General features: G+C 41.9%; 2 pseudogenes; both read right to left on the bottom strand.

Moving 5' to 3' along the window:
- Positions 1 to 3,526: 3,526 nt before the first annotated feature.
- Positions 3,527 to 3,626, bottom strand: LOC121135537 (annotated as a pseudogene).
- Positions 3,627 to 12,712: 9,086 nt separating this feature from the next.
- On the bottom strand, positions 12,713 to 18,915 carry LOC101838707 (annotated as a pseudogene).
- Between the last annotated feature and the right edge of the window lie 1,291 nt (positions 18,916 to 20,206).

Here is a 20,206-nt window from a genome sequence, read left to right on the forward strand (position 1 = left end):
GTGCAAAGGCTTTGCCATACTGATTACATTCATAGTGTTTCTCTCCAGTATGTGTTCTTTCATGTTTGGGGACCATGAGGTCCCCTTTGTTCGGGTCAACTATTTCTGTGGGTTTCACCTGCTCAGTCTTGACCCCTTTTCTGATCACTCCTCCCTCTCTGCAACTGGTTTCCAGGAGTTCAGTGTTTAGTTGTGAGTGTTTGTCTCTGCTTCCTACAGCCACTGGATGAAGGCTCTAAGATTGCATACTAGGAAGTCATCAATTACATTATCAGGAGAGGGCATTTAAGATAACCTCTGCACTATTGCTTAGATTGCCAGTTGATGTCATCTTTGTAGGTATCTGGGCATCTCACTAATGCCAGATCTCTTTTCAAACCTATAATGGCACCTTCTATTATGGTATCTCTCATCCTGCTCTCCTCTATTCTTCCCCAACTCAACCTTCCTGCTCCCCCATGTCCTCCTCTCCCCTCCTCTTCACCCCCTCTCTTCCTCCAAGGTTCCTTTCCTTCCCACCCTCGTGCTCCCAGTCCCCTCAGAAGATTCTGGTTCCCCATCTCTGGGGAACCAAGCATATCTCTCTTTGGGTCCCCCCTGTTTTCCAGACTCTCTGGCTGTGGGGTTGTAGGCTGGCACTCCCCTGTTTCATGCCTCAAATCCATATATGAGTGAGTACATACCATGTTTGTCTTTTTGTGACTCACTCAGGATTGTCTCTTCTAGTGAAGATTTGTGCTGGTATTTTGATGGGGATTGCATTGAATCTGTAGATTGCTTTTGGCAACATTGCCATTTTTAATATGTTGATCCTACGTATACAAGAGCATGGGTGATCTTTCCATTTTGTGGTGTCTTCTTTAATTTATTTCTTTAAAGACTCAAAGGTCTTTCACTTGTTTGGTTAGTGTTATTCCCAGATATTTTATGTTGTTTGTGGCTATTGTAAAGGGTGATGTTTCTCTGATTTCTTTCTCAGCCCATTTATCATCTGTATATAATAGGGCTACTGATTTTTTTTAATTAATCTTGTATCTTGCACCTTGCTGAAGGTGTTTATCAGCTGTAGGAGTTCCCATGTAGAGTTTTTTGGGTCACTTATGTAAACTATCATTTCATCTGCAAGTAGTGAAAGCTTGACTTCTTCCTTTCCAATTTGTATCCCCTTGATCTTCATTTGTTGTCTTATTGCTCTAGCTAAAACTTCAAGTACAATGTTGAAGAGATATGGAGAGAGTGGACAGCCTTGTCTTGTTCCTGATTTTTTGAGGAATTGCATTGAGTTTCTCTCCATTTAGTTTGATGTTAACTGTTGGTTTACTGTATATTGCTTTTATTATGTTCAGGTATGTTCCTGTTATCCCTGATCTCTCCAGGAAATGTATCATGAATGGGTGTTGGGTTTTGTCAAAGGCTTTTTCAGCATCAAGTTAGATTATCATGTAGTTTTTCTTTTGCAGTTTGTTTATATGGTAAATTACATTGATAGATTTTCATATGTTGAACCGTTCCTGAATCCCTGGGAGGAATCCTACTTGATCATGGTGGATGATTTTTCTGATGTGTTCTTGGATTCAATTTGCTAATATTTTATTGAGTATTTTTGCATCAATGTTCATGAGGGATATTGGTCTATAATTCTCTTTCTTAGTTGTGTCTTTGTGTGACTTAGGTACCAAGATAATTGTAGTCTTGTAAAAAGAGTTTGGCAATGAAACTCCTGCTTCTATTGTGTGGAATATTTTGAGGACTATTGGAATTATCTCTTCTTTAAATTTCTGGTATAATTCTGCACTGAGGCCATCTGGGCCTGGGCTTTTTTTGGTTAAGAGACTTCTGATGACTGCTTCTATTTCATTAGGGGTTATAGGTATGTTTAGATTGCTTATCTGCTCTTGATTTAATTTTGGTAAGTGATATCTATCCAGAACATTGTCCATTTTTTAAAAATTTTTTACGTTTTTTGGAGGACAGGTTTTCAAAGTATGACCTGAAGATTTTCTGGATTTCCTCAGTGTCCGTTGTTATGTACCCCTTTTCAATCCTGATTTTGTTAATTTGTCTGATAAGATACAGGGGGTTATTACAATTTTTTTTTACCTGATGAGGTTTGCTATGTTGCTATGTGGTGGATTTTAGAGAAGGTTACATGTGGTGTTGAGAAGAAGGTATATTCTTTTGTGTTTGGATGGAATGTTCTATAGATGGCTGTTAGACCCAATTGTGTCATAACTTCTGCTAGTTCCTTTGTTTCTTCATTAAGTTTCTGTCTGGTTGTCATGTCTAGTGGTGAGAGTGGGGTGTTGAAGTCTCAACTATAACTGTGTGAGTTTTTATGTGTGATTTTAGTAATAGGCAAATTAAGACCATTAATATTGAGGGAGATTAAGGACCTTTGAATGTTAATTCTTGTTTGCTTTTGATTTGTTGTTGTTGGTGTAATTCTTTGTGGAATTACATTGCTTTTTCTTTTGGCTTTTGGTAAAGCTGGATTATCTATTGTCTGATGCTGCAACGATAAGCGGCACACTTACTGAAAGTAAAAATAAGTATTTATTGTAGAAATTACTCACAAGAGACCAAACAAGTAACCCAGATGAGCCAAGTAGTTTTCCGCCGCCAAACTGGAAGCTGAAAGCCGGAAAAAGAAGAGAGCTAGACTTCTGTTGTTCAGTCTTTTATACCTTCCCCAGTAACGCCCCTAGCCATGCCCAAAAGTGGGCCTGGCTAGTGATGTAGTTCACCGCCTATGTCCGTATACGTCTTTAGTCATGCCTAAAGTGGGTGTGGTTAGCAGTGTGGTAAACTGCTCTTTTATTACCTCATCTGTATGCGCCTCTAGTAAGTTACATGGTTAATGGCAGCATTGTTTTCCTCCTACAATTGCCTATGTTTTTGTGAGTGTAGTTACCTTCCTTAGGTTGAAGTTTTCCTTCTAGTACTTTCTGTAGGGCTGGATTAGTGGATATGTATTGTTTAAATCTGGTTTTATCACTGGGTATCTTGTCTTCTCCTGAAAGCTTTGCTGGGTATAGTAGTCTGAGCTGGCATCTGTGGTCTCTGAGTGTTAGTAGAATATCTATCCAGGACCTTCTGGCTTTCAGAGTTTCCATGGAGAAGTCAGGTGTGATTCTGATAGGTTTGCCTTTATATGTTACTTGACCTTTTTCCTTTGCTGCTCTTAATATTCTTTCTTTATTCTGTATGAGGTTTTATTATGTGGTGAGGGGACTTCTTTTTGTGGTCCACCCTATTTGGTGTTCTGTAGGCTTCTTATACTTTCATTGGCAAGTCTTTCTTTAGGTTGGGAAAGTTTTCTTCCGTAATTTTATTGAATATGTTTTTTGCCACTTTGAGCTGGGTTTCTTCTCCTTCTTCTATACCTATTGTTCTTAGATTTGGCCTTTTCATAGTGTCCCATATTTCCTGGATATTTTGTGTTAGGGATTTGTTGTACTTAAGATTTTCTTTGGTTGATGAATCTATTTCTCCTAGTGAATTTTCAACACCTGAGATTCTCTCTTCTAAAAATATGGAATGCTTCACGAATTTGTGTGTCATCATTGTGCATGTTAATCTTCTTTGTATTGTTCCAATTCTAGTATATGTGCTGCCGAAGTGAGCACTTTGTGTGCTTTTATTTGGTAGGAGTATATTTTGTTGTTGTTTTCTATTTTGGGTGTGGTTTTATCTTGTTCTTTTTATTTGGGGAGATTTGTTGCATTGGGGTTTTTGTTTGTTTGTTTTTGAGAAAGAATTTAAAATTAGGTGGGTAGTGTGGGGGAGAGGGTCTGAAAGAACTTGGGAAGGGGAAGTATATGATCAAAATATACTTAAATTTAAAATTTGTTTTAAATAATAAAAGTATAATAATTAAAAGTAAAAATAAATAGAATAGTCACTGTTGTGCCTAAGTTGCAAAGTCCCCAGAGACCACCAGGAAGACAGACCCACCAAAATTCAGAAGATATTAATTGTTCATCCAATTAGCAGAGTACATTTGATTGCCCCTTAAAAGGAACAAGTCAGAAATAGGAGTCACTTGCTGTAGCGACAGGTGTGCTCCCAGCCCCACATCTCTTTTCTCAGTGATTGGCCATGCATGAAAGGCTGGTAAAATGTACTTAATTTTTTTCCTGGTATAAATTTTGTGAAAAACTTAAGCAACCACCTATCTGATAGAGAACCTATATAAAACTCAACAGTGACTTGAACAAGTGACCCAAGTAGAAAATGGGCAAAAGCCCTACACAGATATTTTATTACTAAGGACATATAGATGGTAACATCATATTAATCCAGTAAAACCTGAACCTTGGCCATTCAGCTTGAGTTGGCTGGTAGCCACCCAAGGTGAGGCACAACACAGAAAGACTGTGTCCAGGCATCAGGGGAGTACTGGCATGCAATCAGCAGCTGGGGTGATCCATCTTTTATGGGAGCTGCTGTGTGCAGCCACCATAAATGACTATTAACCCACATAATTTTTCCTGTGGAAGTAAAAGCATATTTTAAGCATAATATATCCTTGACTTTTATTTTACAGTAAAAGTTTCCCAAAGTATACAAACTGGCATAATTAGGAAGGAGAGGAGGGGGAGCAGCACTGGTGAGCTGAAAGAAAAAAAAATTTCCAAACTTTTTCAGCCGCAATCCCAGATTCTCTGTTTTTATGTGCTTTTGATGGGTCAGGCAGAGATCTAGAGAGGAGGAGGGTGTCTGTCCCATGTCAGTATGCATCCCAGTCAGGTCTGTACTGCTAGTACCATCAAGACAACAAACAAACACAGCACTTAGACAAAAGAAAGAGGCCCATCTCTAAGACTTGCAAATTTCAGATTCATGATAGGGAGGCAAACTCCCAAGTAGCTACTCAGATTCAGATGGTGGGTTAATTAGCTGGATTTTTACCCAAATTTAGATTCAGATGTTCCCTGCCCAGACAAGAAACCAAGAAGCTGAGACATCTCTCAGCTCCTCCAGATCTGACCTTACAGCACACCTGCCAAGGTCTTCTCAATCTGTTTCTTACAGTTTCAGATTGGCTGCCAATGAACCAAAACCAGAAATATAAAAATCACAAAAATGTAAAATCAATCACAAAACTGCCACAGAACTCAAGACACAAGACTTGCCAGGCCAGCACAACAAATAACAAAGAACTCACCAGACTGGTTAGAGCTGAAGCAGGCAGAGGACCATGACAGACATAGAAACCTGCCCAACTGGTCACTTAAATGCCTGGAGACAAAACATAAGCCAAAGCTCCTACAGCCAGAAACAGAAAGCAGAACTTGCCTGGGTAAAACAGAAACCTTACAAACAATCACAGACCATTTACCTGTCTGGTGGGAGACTTAAAGGTTCAGGAGTCTGGGGTCCTGGGGCAGGGGCGGGAGGTTCCTGGGGATCCTGGACAATCCCCCAAATTTTGTGCCTAAGTTGCAAAGATCCCCAGAGACCACTAGGGAGACAGACCCACTATACTACAAAAGCAAGGTTTTATTGTTCATCCAACCATGACAGGGACCCTGTCTGGCTAGCTAATGCAGTAGCCTCCAGAGGGAATGAAGTTCTGTGTCTACTGCTAGGTTTTAAATACAAAAGTTACACGATTATTACATCAGGAGGTACAGGTTGGTTTCTGATTGGTTGACATTTGGGAACAATTAGGAGAATTTCTCAAAGTCATATTTTGGCATGAAATGCCTGTGTACCAATTATTCTCATTGGTCAGTGCTGAGAGGGAACATTCTGTGGTTTCTATGGCTTTGTCATGTTACTTGCAGGTGGCCTGTTGTTTATAGATAACAATAGTCTTCAGAACTGTATCCTGGAGGCTATAGGGAAGGTTTTTTTTTGTCTCCCCCTGGAGTTTCTTTTGTAGCTAAACAGTTCTCAGGAACCAAGTATCTAGGAGACTGGAGGTGGGAGGGGGTGGTCTGGAGTTTCTTTGTGTTCAGTTTTGGCCTTAGGCTCCAGGAGGTCAAAGGATCTGAGTTTCTTTGTGTCAGAGGTCTATGTGTCTTTTCTGTAACCTGTCATGGCTGCTAAAGCAGGGGCTGAGTGAGGGTCTGGTCCCTTTATTTTTCTATAGTATGAATAAGAGTTGAATGGGAACTTAAGCCTTTGTTATATTTATACATTTTCCCCAGTGCAAATTATTAGAAGTAAAGCCTTTGAGTTTAGTTTACCCCTTTCAGTATCTTCAGTTATATGCATTTTTATTTCCAAGGTTAACTAACCACACTTCACTTCTTTATCATCTAACTAGTACTTTTCTGTTTCAGATCTACAATTATATAAGTTTTACTCCAGGTGTTAATTAACCACACTTTACTTCTTTTATCCAAGAGCTCTCTTCACAATTATACACCAACAGTGTGTATTCCTCTGCAGTGTCCATCATTTCTGTCCCCCGTGCACAGGTCCATGTTGTGGTGCTATGTGTTCTACCTCTGTAGTAGGCCCATCTTGCTGTGCCATATGTGGGAGCCTGTGTTTCTGGGGTTACAGTTGGAGTGAGTTGATTTGCCCACAGTTCATACTTGAAAGGGGGAGTATGGATTGAGAAAGGCTAGCTAAAGATATTAAGAGAAATGACAGAGACACAGGATAGCATCAGGAGGGCAAATCAGTTCTTTTTTTTTTTAAATGTTATTACTCAATATATTTCAAATGGATATGAGCTAAGTGTAAAAACACAGTTAATGACTTATACAAATAATGATTATTTTGGATCTTTTTTAAAGGATGAAAATAGGAAAGGTTTAAAACATCAGAGAATTTAGGGCAGGCTATATACCTATCCATTCATAGAGAATCTTGGAAGTGATACTTTGCTTCAATATCTGTATGGAACTCATGATAAATTGATTTATTGATACTTAGTCTTGACTCTACTGAATATAAACTATTTGTTCATATTCTTGCCAAGGTCATAGAGTACAATGAATTGCTTATCCTTTTGACATAGACTAGTCCTTTCTTTTATATAAATGGAATATCAGGACATGTGTTTGCAGAAGTTTGATCTGTGTTTGCAACTAGCATTTGTTCCCTAAGCCTACCTAGACCATTAGAATAAAATTGTAGTGATATACTATTTATTATTTATTAGAGCAAAATCAGCCAGAAGCCAAATAAGCCAGGCACACATCTTTAATCCCAGCAGTCAGAAGTTAGGAGGTGGTGATATACACCTTTAATCCTAGAACTCAGTATTAAGAGATAGGCTTACCTCTGTGAGTTCAAGGATACAAGATAAACACAAGACTGAATCAGTCTAAAAGTGAATTATAGATCACACATATAATCCCAACATTAGGGAAGTATATAAAACAGAAGCAATGTGAGTAGAGGCATTCATTCTCCAGCCATGCTGAGGAGAGGTTACAGTCTGAGACTTGGTGAGAGCTCATTGAGACAGCTCCAACCCATTCACCCTGAGGTAGAAGGAAGAAAGTAAGTAAAAGCTCCTTTGCTTTTCTGATATTCAGCTTGAAACTTGAACCCAAATATAATCTCTGGGTCATTTATTTGTTTATGTTGCATAAAGCTTCAATTAGCAACTTACTGTGCAATTTGCCCTCCAAAATAAAATACACAAGACTAAAAATCTAGTAACTCCAATCTCTAGAGCCCCACTAATTTAGTTATGTCAATTCTGTTCTTCACTATTCTTAAAATCCCTGACTTCAAGCTCTATTATAGAGCTATAATCCTGAAAACAGCTTGGTATTGGCACAAAAATAGGCAGTTAGACCAATGGAACCGAAATGAAAACCCTGATTTTAACCCACACACCTATGAACACTTGATTTTTTTTTTTTTGGTTTTTACGAGACAGGGTTTCTCTGTATTGTTTTCGAGGCTGTCGGTCCAGCCCAGCCTTGAACTCACAGAGATCCACCTGCCTCTGCCTCCCAAGTGCTGGGATTAAAGGCATGCGCCTCCAACGCCCAGCTGAACACTTGATTTTTGACAAAGAAGCTAAAACTATACAATGGAAAAAAGAAAGCATCTTCAACAAATGGTGCTGGCATAAATGGGTACTGGTGTGCAGAAGACTGCAGATAGATCCATGTTTATCGCCTTGTACAAAACTTAAGTCAAAATGGATCAAAGATCTCAACATAAATCCAGCCACACTGAAACTTTTAGAAGAGAAAGTGGGAGATACTCTTCAACGAGTTGGTACAGGAGACCACTTCCTGAACATAACACCAGTGGCACAGACACTGAGATCGACAATTAACAAATGGGACCTCATGAAACTAAAAAGCTTCTGTAAGGCAAAGGACACAGTCAACAAGACAAAAAGGCAGTCCACAGAATGGGAAAAGATATTCACTATTCCCACATCTGACAGGGTGCTAATCTCCAAAATTTAAAAGAACTCAAAAAGCAAGTCTCCAAAACACCAAAGGATCCAATTAAAAGGTGGGGTACAGATCTAAATAGAGAATTCTCAATAGAGGAGGCTAAAATAGCCAACAGACACTTAAGAAAGTGCTCAACATCCTTAGCCATCAGGGAAATGCAAATCAAAACAACGCTGAGATACCATCTTACTCCTGTCAGAATGGCTAAAATCAAAAACACCGAAGACAATTTATGCTGGAGAGGATGTGGAGAGAGGGGAACACTCCTCCACTGCTGGTGGGAGTGCCAACTCTTCTACAGCCACTTTGGAAAGCAGTATGGAGATTCCTCAGGAAAATGGGAATCAATGTACCACAAGACCCAGCAATTCCACTCTTAGGCATATATCCAAATGAGGCAAATTCATACAACAAGGGCATCTGCTCCACTATGTTCAGAGCAGCATTATTTGTAATAGCCAGAACCTGGAAGCAACCTAGATGCCCCTCAACTGAAGAGTGGATAGAGAAAATGTGGTACATTTACCCAATGGAGTATTACTCAGCAGAAAAAAACAATGGAATCTTGAAATTCACAGGTAAATGGATAGCACTGGAAGAAACCATCCTGAGTGAGTTAACCCAATTGCAAAAAGACAAACATGGTATGTACTCACTCATATATGGATTTTAGATATGGACCAGGATAGTGCCAGTCTGCACTTCCACTGACAGAGAGTATGGGAAACAGGAAAGAACCTAAAAGATATGCATAGTACCCAAGAGAAGAGGAATGAGGCAAGATCCTCTGAACAGATGGGGAACACGGCGAGGGGTGGGGGGGGATTGGGAGATGGGAAGAAGAGGGGGGAGGGGAAGAGAGAGTAGGTCATGGGGGAACAGGAAGGTTGAGTGGGGAGGGGTAGAATAGGGGGAAGAGGGAATCATAGGTTAGAAGACAGATCAGGCACCATTGTGACCTCTAGTGATCTAAAGGGATGACACCAATTGGCAAGCTAAGCAATAGTGGAGAGACCACCTCGAATGCCCATTCCTGATAATGAACTTGATGTCTATAACCATCCTGGAGCCTTCATCGAGTGACTGATGGAAGCAGAGGCAAACACCCACAGTTAAACTCTGAACTGAACCCAAGGAACCCAGAGACAGAGAGAGAGGAGAGATGAGCAAATTGGCAAAGAATGGGCTGGCAAAACCAGCAGAGACAGCTGATCTGAACAGGGGAGAGCTCTTTGACCCCAGACCGACAGCGGGGAGGCCAGCATGGGACTGATCCAGACCCCCGAATGTGAGTGTCAGTGAGGAGGCCTAGACAACCTATGGGGCCCTGAGCAGTGGATCAGTGTTTATCCCTGGAATACAAACAGACGTCGTGTGTCCATAGCACAAAGAGGGATACTCTCTTAGCCTGGACTCTTAGAGGAGTGCCTGGACCCTACCCTGAGTGAAATGACAGACTCTAGATATCCCCTGTATGGAAGGAATTGGCAATAGGGTGGGAGGCTGGAGGGAGATGGGGGGGTGCGGGAGGAGGGGAAGGAAAGGGAACTGGGATTGACATGTAAAACAAGTTATTTAAAATTAAAATAAAAAAATTTAAAAAGTGGGGTACAGAACTAAATAAAGAATTCTCAATAGAGGAGTCTAAAATGGCTGAGAGACACTTAAGAAAGTGCTCTACATCCCTAGCTATCCGGGAAATGCAAATCAAAACAACTCTGAGAACCATCTCACTCTGTCAGAATGGCTAAAATAAAAAACACGAATGACAGTTCATGCTGGAGAGGATGTAGAGAAAGGGGAACACTCCTCCACTTCTGGTGGGAATGCCAACTTGTGCAACCACTTTGGAGATCAGTATGGAGATTCTTCAGGAAAATGGAAATTAATCTACCACAAGGTCCAGCAATTCCATTCTTAGGCATATACTCAAAAGATGTACACTCATACAGCAAGGACATCTGCTCAACTATGTTCATAGCAGCATTATTTGTAATAGCCAGAACCTAGATGCCCCTCAACTGAAGAGTGCATAGAGAAAATGTGGTATACCTACATAATGAAGTACTACTCAGCAGAAAAAAATGGAATCTTGAAATTTGCAGCCAAATAGATGGTACTATAAGAAATCATCCTGTGTGAGGTAACCCAGTCACAAAAAGGCAAACATGATATGTACTCATGATTTTAGACTTGGAGCAGGGGATTGCCCGCCTACAATCCCACCGCCAGAGAGTCTGGGAAGCAGGGAGGACCCTAAGAGAGATATGCATGGTAACCCAGAGAAGGGTTATGGGAGGACATCTCCTCATTGGATTGGGAACAGGGGGGAAGGGGAGGGTAGAGGGAGATGGGAGAAAGAGAGGGGGAGAAGAGGACACAGGGGTGCAGCAAGGTTGAGCCAGGGCAAGAATAGAGGAGAAAAGGATAAGAGATACCATAATAAAGAGAGCCATTATAAGTTGGAGGAGAGATCTAGCACTAGTGAGATCTTCACAGATCTACAAAAATGACACCAACTGGCATTAAGGTTACTTTAAATGCCCTCCCCTGATAATGAGATTGATAACTTCCTTATGCCATCCTAGAACCCTCATCTAGTTGTTGACAGAAGCAGAGGCAGACACCCAGAGATAAACACTGAACTGAACTCCTGGAACCCAATTGCAAAGAGGAGTGATGAGCAAAGGAATCAAGACCCAGCTGGAGACACAGAGGCAGCTGACCTAAACAGGGGGGGAACACATGGACCCTAGACTGAAGACTGAGAGACCAGCATGGGACTGATCCAGACACCCCTGCCCCCCCCAACCTGGGTGTCAGAGAAGAGGCCTCAGCAATCTATGGGACCTTGGAGAGTTTTTATTCCTGGCATACAAATGGATTCTGGGAGCCCATTCCACGTGAAGGGATGCTCTCTCAGTCTGGACACATGGGGGAGGACCTAGGCCCTGCCTGGGAGTATATGACAGACCCTGAAAATCCCCCATGGAAGGCCTTACCCTCTCTGGGGAGCAGAGGGGAGATGGAATAGGGTGGGAGGTTGGGAGGAATGGGGGACTGGGAGAGGAGGGGGGGAGAGAGAACTATGAGTAACATGTGTAAAAAGGTAAATTAAAAAATAAAAAAAGAATCAAAGACCCACTCTGATACGTTGATTCCTACTTTTAACAGCTCTCTAAACTTAATAGCTGGTGCTGCTTATTTCTTTTGGCATTTTCCTATTTGCTGATATTGTATTTTTCTTTACTCATGTGGTAAAGTGTTGTGGAATATTATTTTAACTGTGTAAAGTTGTGTTGCATTTGTTTCTGCTGCTTTTGTTAATAATGCAGAGATGTGTTACATTTGTTTGATTAAATAAAATTAACCTGGGAGTCAGGAGGCTGAGTCAATAACTAGTTAACAGGAAGTGGTAGGGAGGAACTTAGTGTAGTGAGGGTTCTTTGGGGGGGATGGCTCCTTTTCAGGAAAGACAAGCAAAGAGAGAAGGTTAGCTATTTGCTATTCAGCTTCTCTCACCTAGCAGAATTTTACCTCAACTTTTGAATCCTGAGTTTTCTAGACCCATAGTGATTTAGTAGTGCCTGAGGGAAGAGAATTCCTGCCTGGCTGCACCTGTGTGGCCAAACCACTGCTGGTAGCTTCGGAGTTGCAATTGCCAGTTGAGACAGCAGTTTCTTAAGGTGCGGCCACTGTATTGAATGCAAAACAAAGCAAAGAACTAGCTTTTCCATTCATTGCACAGACCCCAACTGCAAAAGACAGACTCACTCATAGGAGACACCTGAAAAATACATGCCAAGAAACCCAACTCAACATCCACCAACCTTCCCTCACACCCCAAGAAGAGACTAGAAAACTTTGGGTCTTGTCAAAATATGAGTTTCACATGAGTGGTCAGCTAATGGTTAAGGTCTCCAGAGAGGATGTTTAGGGTGCAACCCATCCATTTTGAAGAGACCCATGGCAAGATCCTCTTAGCCTGTGGGGATGACACTAGTATGAGGCACCATCCAGTTGCTAGACAGATAACCAAACCTTTCTTTGCCTTCCAGAGATCAGACTTAGGTTACTGACTCTGCCTCTCAATGAGAGGACTGTGGAAGCCTCTTGACAGCCCAGACTTGGGTGAGTTACATACTACCTAATGAGTCATACACAAGGGCTCTACCCTCAAAATTAGTGGACCTATTTGAAAACAACCACAGTTTGTACTTGACCTCAGAAATGTAGATGAGACTTCAGAGAAGAGCACTTTTTGGGTTTTGTCACAGCCCTGGCTGAGAATGTGCAGAAGGTGTCAGGATTGATGACACAGAGACCAGTCAGTGGTGAAAGAAGGCTTCCAGTAGGCCTCTAGAAAACTTCAAGAAGCCCCTCACTTTATTCTTAGCCCAGCTGCCTATATTCCTGACACCAGATGTGGCGGTGGGGGGTCAGGAAGAGGCGGTTAGTCATTGGACAGGTCAAGGTCAGGGTGTTCCAGTGGGTGAGCCCTTCTGAAAACATCAGGAAGTTATTGTTCCAGCAAACATGTTTTTACAGACACTAGATTGTTTTTTGGCAAACATGTTTTCTACTGGTTACAGCTGCCTGCTCCCAGGCTGAAGGGGAAGAGGGCCTCTGGCCAAAGTCTCTTGTTCCCACAACTTCACACTTTTTATGACTTAAAAAAAAATCACTGTTCTCCTGTGTTTAAGGCACAGAGAGCACCCTTTCCTGTTGAGAAGGTGACATCACAAGTGCAGAGCTAGCCACTGGCCAACACTTTTATAATTAATATAGCGTACGTGTGCTTATTTGGGGCTGAAGCGCTGGTGGGACCTAGAGGGACAAAGAACATACACAACCACCTGGAAAGGTCTGACACACACAGCTGACTGGATACAAAATACAGTTCATGTCAGCTTGCCCTGAGGTACACCCCAAGGACTGCTCTCTGACATTCACACCCACTGCTCTCCAGCTTTCACACGCACAACTTCTTCCCTAACAGTTGCTCCAAACTCCACAGTTCTTTGTAAATACGTGAATGCCCAGCCTTAGAGAGACTTAGTTCAAGTCTCAGGACCTCTTGACAACCTGGATGTCATCTAGAGTCACCAGCATTCAGAGCTCCCAACTGAAGGTTTTGCAGACACCATGGAAGCAGATTATGATCCCATTTAGACAAGGCAGACTTCATTCATGCAAGTTCCTTTTCTCTCCTTTAAGGATGTCTAAACTAAAGCAGGGGTACACCTGACATGTGAGCTTGTGGGCTCCAATTGCTGCCTACTTACCACATTGGAGAAAAACTAACTCTTGTGACATTGGTTAAATGGTCAACCAGCTTCAGTTTTTTGTTGTCACTTTCTCTCCTGATCATTTTTTGTGCTTTTCCCTCATTTTGTAGAGATTCTGGCTCAGAAAATGCCTTAGCACCAAGTCTAAGTTTCTTTTTGATGTTATCAATATTTTGTTTCTTCTGGGTCAGAGCTGGGGTAATGATGAACATAGATCAGCCATTAACACCTTACTGTTATTAATGACATGTTCATGGGACTAAATAGAAGGCTCAGGACTTAGAACACTGGCTGCTCATCCACAGGGCCCAACTTAGATTTGCAGCACCCACAAGACAGCTTACAACTGTACCTCCATTCACAAGGGATCAGACACTATCTTCTGGTCAACACTGGGGTGACCTCACTGGGAAAACTTACACACCTAAGTTAAATTTCATTCTTTTTTAAGATAACAGGCACATGAATAAAACCTTTTTACAATATGGAATCACATACTTATCTTTTCACTGTTTGCATGTTTCCCTAAAAGAAGATTGCACCAGATCTCCAGGACCTGGAAATACAGGTAGTTCTGACCAATTGGATATGGATGCTAGGAAACAAACTTTGGAACCCAAGAGAAGCAATACTACTGAGCCAACTCTCTGTGTCCCAAATATGCCATTATAATGCTGAAGGTGAAGATCTCCTGCTGTTCCTTAGGGCTCTTATCACTTGAAGGTGATGAAAGTCCCCACTAGATGGTTGTTAAAGGATTCAATGGGATTTCCATGCTTCTGTGAACTGACTTTCCATATTGTTTCTGATATTCATTGTTAACACAGTTCTCTTTTTTCTTCTTTTGCCAGTTTTATACAGATTTTTTCTTTATTGAGAAACTTAAAAGTCTTGGGTACATCAAAACCAATTTCTGGGAGGGGGGAAAATCAGAACCCACATAGAAAAAAAAAGTTACCACCTGGGCCATAGTAGAACCCAGAGAATATACTCTTTTAATTGAAATTTTCTATATGCCTCATAATTGACCTTTTGACACAAAACCTATCGAATTTGCAACTTGTGTGTGGAGGTCCACAGACAGACCTTAGCTGAATGCCATGAGGGGTTTTTTGGCTTTTGACTCTTTTTCTTTGTCTAAGAGATAGCAGCAGCAGCAACAGTGCCCACCCCCACCTTCTGGGAGGCTTCTTTCTTGGCATAATGAGCCTGCAGGACTGCCTCAGCTTCATCCACCTTGGAATGGAGAGAAACAGGGAACTCCAGCATGTGGAGCAGCTCAGAGTTGTCGATCTCTAGCAGCATTCCAGTAATCTTTCCAGCCAGATTTGAATGCATTGTTTGGATAAGTGGGAACAAAAGCTACCCCAGCATCTGCTTCTGTTCCTGGGGCGGTGCTGCAGCCAGCATCGAGGCAGTCAGTGGCTCCTGCTCCTGGACATGGACTGCAGGCTGTGGTGCCTGCAGAGGCTGAATGGCAGGGTGAGGGCTGCGGACACTGGAGGTGTATCTGTATGGAGCCACAGCCCTAGGAGCAGCGGCAGCAAAGTGGCACGAGGTGCAAGGCTTGGCACAGCCGTAGGAACACCTCCAGACTGGCAGCTGTCAGTCAGCCCTTGCTGGGCAGCACCAGCCCCACCAAAGTCCATAGCCAAGTGGTCTGGGCACTCAGACCCAGTTGGAGTCAAGAGGTGGCCCAGATTGCCGTATAGCGCTTGGCATTCCTTGGAAGCCTTGAGGTTTCCCACGTTGTTGCCAGCATGGATTAGGCCTCATCTGTGCTAGCTGGTTTGGCATGTAATATGGAGGCCTTCCCTGAGCCTGTAGAACTGCTGGCATAAAGTAGCCGCCAGCTGCAGGCTGGAACTGACTTAAGATGGCATTGGCAGGGAGTGCTCTCATGCCAGCCACATGCTGCATATACTGGTTAGTCAGGTGAGCCTTCCACTCCTCCTTCCTCTGGGCCAGGGCAACAGACAGCGGCTTCGAGGTCACGATCCTTCCGTTCATCTCAGTGACTGCTTTGATTGCCTCTTCAGGAGATGAGAAGCAGACAAAGCCAAACCCTTTGCTTCTTCTATCTTCTAACTTCACCTTAGCGCTGGTGATCGATCCAAAAGGAGAAAACTCTTTCCTTAATTTCTCATCATCAATGGTGTCATCTAAGTTCTTAAGGTAGAGATTCACTCCCTGGTACCAACTAATTCGTTCCTGCTTCAGCTGCTCAAATTTCTGTTTTTTTTAAAAATTATTACATATATACATGCTTCCTTTTTTTCTTTTTTTTTTTTAATTATTACATATATACACGCTTCCTTTTTTTTTTTTTTAGTTTTACGAGACAGGGTTTCCCTGTGGCTTTGGAGGCTGTCCTGGAACTCACTACGGAGACCAGGCTGGCCTCGAACTCGCGGAGATCCGCCTGCCTCTGCCTCCCGGGAGCTGGGATTAAAGGCGTGCGCCACCAACGCCCGGCTCAAATTTCTGTTTTACTTCAGCCTGCTGCTCTACCTTTTTCTGTGCACGGCCTACGAATATTGCTTTCCCACTCATTTCTTTTCCATTCATTTCTTCCACAGCCTCATTGGCATCCTCGTGTTTTTCATAACTTACAAAGCCAAAGCCTTTGGATTTCCCACTGAGATCTCTCATCACCTTGACATTCAGAGTTTTACCAAACTGGCTGAAGAGCTCTTTCAGATGATTGTCATCCACCTCCTCCCCAAAGTTCTTGATTAAACATTGGTGAACTCCTTGGCCTTGGCCCTAGCTCAGCCTCCCGCTCTTTGCAAGACTTGAATCTGTCCACAAACACTTTGCGATCATTGAGAAGCATGCCATTCAACTTCTCGAAGGCCTTGTCGGCAGCCTCTTGGGTCTCGAACCATTCTCATCACAACCACCTTACAGGACAGGATGTTTCCAAAGGCTGAAAACGTATCATAAAGTGCTTTGTTGTCTATAGATTTGACCAGGTTCTTGATGATGACATTCCCTACACCAGACTTTCTCAAAGAGGGATCCCTCTGAAACCACATGATCTGGATTGGCTTTCCCTTAATCACATCAAAGTTCATGGTGTCCAAGGCTCTCTCAGCGTCAGCAGACCGCTGGAAGTTGACGCAGGCATAACCCAGAGATCGGCGGGTGATCATGTCACGGCAGACCCAGATGGACAGCACAGGCCCCGCAGGACTGAACTTTTCATATAGCATGGCTTTGGTGATGTCTGGCCGCATCGTTCATCTCCCCAGCCCCCACTACCCCGAGCCCCACCAGGAGGACTTCTTACAGGGCCCACTGCAGGACAAAAGGGGCTGCGAGGAGCTGTGGCCCACGCCACAGTGCACAGGTGGTACCAGAAACGCCAAGAGTGGCTGAAGTAGGAGGGACAGGTGTGCGGGAACGACTTGCAACGGAACCACAAAAACCCCAAGACAAAAGGCTTTCAAAAACAATATGGCCCTCTCCTGGAGTTTGTACTCTCTAGCTGTCCTAGCTTGGAGCTTAAAAATAGGAAATTAAAGGAGGGAATCCCTTAGCAAAGGGGGCAAAACTTTTTTCAAGAGGCAGACAGATGCTGCGCTCTCGGTGGCCTTGGGGACATGCGTTTCTCGATAAATATAGGCCCGGGCCTCAGACTCACAGAGATTGGCCGGACACTCTCTCCCAAGTGCAGCTATGCATCTCTAAGTCCAGCTGAGACATTTTTTCAAATTCTATAATTTAAAAGGGTAAATCATTTCATATGTTCCGAATAATTAGGCTTTTTTCTTTGCTTTGTTAATTTCATTCATGTGTATGTATGTGGCACTGAGAGGATAACGTTCAGGTGTGTATTATCTACTTCCCCTATGTGAGTTCTAGTGATGAAACTCTAGGAGTCATTTGGCTACAAGTGACTTCGATGGCACTTATGTAGCTTTAACAACTATTTATGTATGTGCTGACTTAGGAGTATTCAGATGGCACTTCCCAAGTGTAGAAATAAGAGAAAAATTTGCAGGAATAATATGGGTCATGCAGAAATAGAGCTCAGGTCATCATACTTAGCAGCAACCAACTTTACTGAATGAGGCAATTGTCTGACATTCCTTTGTAGTCCTGCGAAAGTGTTATAAACAAATATTTAGTTCCAAAAATAAAAAAAATTTAAAAAGAATGGTAGTATAGATGTTTTCATGTGCAAAAAGGATTTATTGTTCAAATTGTCCTGTGTTCCACTATCCTTATACAAAAATATGTTTATAATCTCAAAATAAGAAAATAGTTTACTGTTGTAATATTTATACTACCAGTAAAATGGCTCAGTGGAAGAGGTCTGTGTTGCGCAAGGCTGGAAACCCAACCTTGATCACCATATTAAGAGGTTCCAAAGTAGACACCACAAAGCTGTGTTCTGGTCTCCACATATCTGCCATGGCCTACAAACCAATAATCACATTACACACACACACACCATAAACCTTTGTAAGAAAATAAACTTTAGTGCCATTGTACTATGTGGGATCTCTAAATAATGCCCTTAGAAGGCAGTACTTCAAGATGAAATGCAGAATGGATAACTAATGGGGAAGGGGAAAACATGAAACATCAGATATATATGAATATATCCATATGTATAAGATATACAGTTGATTGCTGATTATCCTACTTTATCACATCTCTATCAAATAAATGAAAACACTGCTTTGAATACACACATGAGGTATTTAATGTCTTCTATTATCTTAAATTAAGAAATTTAACATTAACATTTTTAAATTGTGTTGACAAAACAGTACACATTGGGTTCAGTATATCATCTACCCTTGAACTTGTACTCAGGAGGCTGACACATGAGGATCATTGAGTTCAAATGGATCCCTCAATCATTATGGAAATCCAAGCCAGACTGAATAACAAACCTCAAAATCTCAAAGGAATTTCTGAAAATATGAAAAACAAAACCAGGAACAATTCACCAACTTTCAAAGACACACTTACCTTACTTCCTTCAAGGCTACCATGAAAAACAAATGAAACAAGATATTTCTTTTCTTGAAGCTAAAGACAACTGTGATGTCTGAAGTCTTTACTAAATCCTTTACATGAATAGGGTTTTTCTCTTGCATGAGTTTGTCCCTATTTCATGACCTCAAAATTATACAAATAGGCTTTAAAATATTTACAGTGCTAGAGACATGGATGGGCAGTTATATGTTCATTCTCAGGACCAAGATCTGACTTTTGACAACTTCTTTGTAATACAGGCTACAAGAAGATCTAAGGGTCTAACATTCCCAGGAACCTGCATGTGCATTCACATACCCACACAAACACAAACATCACATAATTAAAACACCTCTTTAAACAAACTTTCACACATGAAAGTTTTTCTCTTGCAAGCATTTATTCCAATAACACAGCTGTTGAGGCACCTAAAGGCTTACATACAGAGTTTTTCTTCATCATAAATTGGTTCATGTAACAGAAAGTAAGCATGTACACTTGAAGCCGGAGAAATCAATCCTTCTAAGTTACTGGTATCACCAGAGAAGATTTAGGAAATGTTGCACTGCTGAAGGAAATATGTCACTGGGAATATAGGCTTTGAGAATTTACATCCACACAACATTTCCAGTTCCCACTCTCTGCTGTATACTGCAGGTTAAAGATGTGAGTTCTTAGCTTCCTGCTTTAGCTGCCATGTCTGACACTTGTTGCCATGCCACTCTCATGGTGATCCTGTATCCCTCTGGAACCAAAGGTCAAATTAAACTATTTTATAACTTGACAGGCATTATATCAAAACAACAGAAAAGGAACTAAGTCAAACCCATAAAGTTTTATATCTGAATTAGTTATTTAATGTAATTGAAGTATAAAATCTAAAAGGGTTACATTATCATGTAAATTCAGTATTTTATGGGGGGGAAGGGGAAGTGATACCCTGACTATCAGAAGTTAAGCTTTACCTACAAATGTAAAGGGACAGTACATACAATGATTAAGAGAAAGGTACAATGTTAGAAAGTCAGGCTATACCTGAAGCTGTGGAGGTAAGGTATCCTAGACACCTACAGCTATGAAGAGAAAGGTATCCTGACTGTTGGAGGTCAGGCTATATCTACAGCCATGAAGAAAACGTATCCTGGTTACCTACAACTGTCAAGCGAAACAAATCCTGACTGTTGGAAAGTCACGCTATACCAAACTCTGGAGGGAAGATATCCTGGATATCTAGAACTCTGAAGAAAAATGTATCCTGACTGTCAGAAATCAGGCCATACTCACAGCTATTAAGGGAAGGTATCCTGGGCTTCAATCCACCCTGCTAACAGAGTTTTCCAGCAGAAGTGTCCATTGTTTCTCTGCTCCACTGCACTAGAGAGTTTCCCAACAAAGATGTCCATTTCTTCTCAGCTCCAGTCCAAATTGGTACTCTTCTGCTTCACTCAACTAAGAGGGAAACCACTGCAGAAATGCAGCAGTCTGCTCCTGCTCCAGGGAAAAGTGGTTACTTCTGTTTCACTCCCTAAGGGAGTTTCCCAG

This window comes from Mesocricetus auratus, unplaced genomic scaffold, assembly GCF_017639785.1.
Source record: "Mesocricetus auratus isolate SY011 unplaced genomic scaffold, BCM_Maur_2.0 Super-Scaffold_4256, whole genome shotgun sequence".
NCBI classification, from domain to species: Eukaryota; Metazoa; Chordata; class Mammalia; order Rodentia; family Cricetidae; genus Mesocricetus; species Mesocricetus auratus.